Source organism: Hippopotamus amphibius, chromosome 2 (genome assembly GCF_030028045.1).
Source record: "Hippopotamus amphibius kiboko isolate mHipAmp2 chromosome 2, mHipAmp2.hap2, whole genome shotgun sequence".
Classification (NCBI taxonomy): Eukaryota; Metazoa; Chordata; class Mammalia; order Artiodactyla; family Hippopotamidae; genus Hippopotamus; species Hippopotamus amphibius.
The window spans coordinates 10,346,242-10,348,159 of record NC_080187.1 but is presented as its reverse complement, the minus strand read 5'-3'; the positions used below and the strand labels follow the sequence as shown (position 1 = coordinate 10,348,159).

At 45.9% G+C, this 1,918-nt stretch overlaps 1 non-coding gene across 1 annotated transcript; it reads right to left on the bottom strand.

Annotated features, from left to right (window-relative positions):
* Nucleotides 1-687: 687 nt before the first annotated feature.
* Nucleotides 688-792, bottom strand: LOC130847055 (U6 spliceosomal RNA). Its single transcript, XR_009051850.1, has one exon. It is a non-coding gene; the product is annotated as a U6 spliceosomal RNA (small nuclear RNA).
* Between the last annotated feature and the right edge of the window lie 1,126 nt (nt 793-1,918).

The following is a 1,918-nucleotide window of genomic DNA, read 5'->3' as shown; positions in this document are numbered from 1 at the left end:
TCTAATAAGCACGTGCAGCTCTTACCCAGGGCAAGCTAAGTGTTCACCGTGGCAGTAACCAGACTGCCATTTGTTCACTTTTCCTGAGAGGAAAGAGAGCAGGCCTCCCCAGCTGGCCAGGTCGCCACATTTTCATCTGAGGGGCCTCTCCGGGGCAGGCCTCACTCTCTCATGCTGCAGGACCTGGTGCTTCTGAAGAGGGGACTCTGGAGCCAGGTGCCTGGGCTCAAACCCCAGCTTCACCATGTAGCAGTGGCATGACCTTGCGCAATTAGCGCTCTTGGCCTCAGTTTCCCCATCTGTAAAATGGGGGGTGATAATAGTCCCTACCTCACAGGGTTGTGGTGAGGATTAAATAAATTGATATTTGTGAAGAACATAGAATAGGGCCTGGCACAGAGTAAGTCCTATACTAGTGTTTGTCATCCACCCCCCATATATACAGTCGTTAGAAAATGCGTGAGAGTAATCTGAGTAGTACATAGCAAATTTTTTTTAAGATTTATTTTTTTATTGACGTATAGATTTACAATGTTGTGTTAGTTTCTGGTGTCCAGCAAAGTGACTCAGTTTTATATATATGTATACATGTAATATGTATATGCACATATGTACACATTATATATATACATACTTCTATGTATTCTTTTTCATATTCTTTTCCATCATGGTTTATTCCTTATCCATAAAAATATGGAATGCTTCTCTAATGTGCGTGTCATCCTTGTGCAGGAGCTGTGCTAATCTTCTCTGTATTGTTCCAGTTTTAGTATATGTGCTGTCAAAGTGCACACGCACACACCAAATTTTTAAACATGCAGCACCCCCTCAGCAATCCCGCTTTATGGAATCTCTCTGATGGACACCTTCATAAAATTCATAACGATAAATACTTGAGAATGTTTCTTGCAGCATTATTTGTAAGGACAAAACATTGGAAACAACACAGATGTTCATCAAAAGGGGAGTGGTTCAATAAGTTCCGGACATCCACAAGTGGAACATGATGCAGGGGTGAAAAGAGTGAGTTGTGTGTATGAGGTTGAATCGTCTGAAATTGCTAACATTTGGTCGTTACTGATTTACAAAGCAGTGATGGCAATTTCAGAGGAGTCAATCTAATACTATGCACTTGTATCAGAGTAGATTGAGCTGTGGTGACAAACAGACCCAAATGTGTAATGGATAAACGCGACGGAAGTTTGTTGCTAAGGTAAGAGTCCCAGGTTGGGGAGATGAGATACATGATAGGAGGGAGGGGTCTCTTCCATGAGGTGATTCAGGGACCCAGGCTGAGGAAGAGCCTGATGTTTTCAGCAGGTGGTTTTCCAAGGCTGTGTGTTGACTCTGGCCAGGAGGGAGAAGGAACACAGGAGAATGAGGGAGGTTCCACAGCCCCAGCCTGGATGGGGTACCCCTACTTTGGCTCACATTCCATTGCAGAGAACTTAGTCATATGGCCACAACCTAAACAAAAGGAGGCTGGGAGATGTGCTCTAGCTGTGTGTATGGGAAGCAGGAAAGAAGGGGTTTGGTGGGTGGATGGGCTGTCTCTGCCCCTGTACTCTCTAAGCCTCAGTTTCCTTATCTTTATTATGGGGGCAATAATAGTAGCTACTGCACAGGACATGGCATAATATGTGTGCATTCAGCACAGCCCCTGACCCACAGTGAGTGCTTGATAAATATCAGGGTGACAGGCTACCTCCCAGCAGAGAACTAGTTTTCTCTTGCTGTGGTGAGCGGGGGCCACTCTCCATGGTGGTGTGCACGCTTCTCAGTGCAGTGGTTTCTCTTGTTGCGGAGCACGGGCTCTAGGCACTCGGGCTTCAGTAGTTGCAGCACGTGGGCTCAGTAGTTGTGGCACGTGGGCCCTAGAGCATGCAGGCTTCAGGAATTGTGGCATGTGGGCTCAATA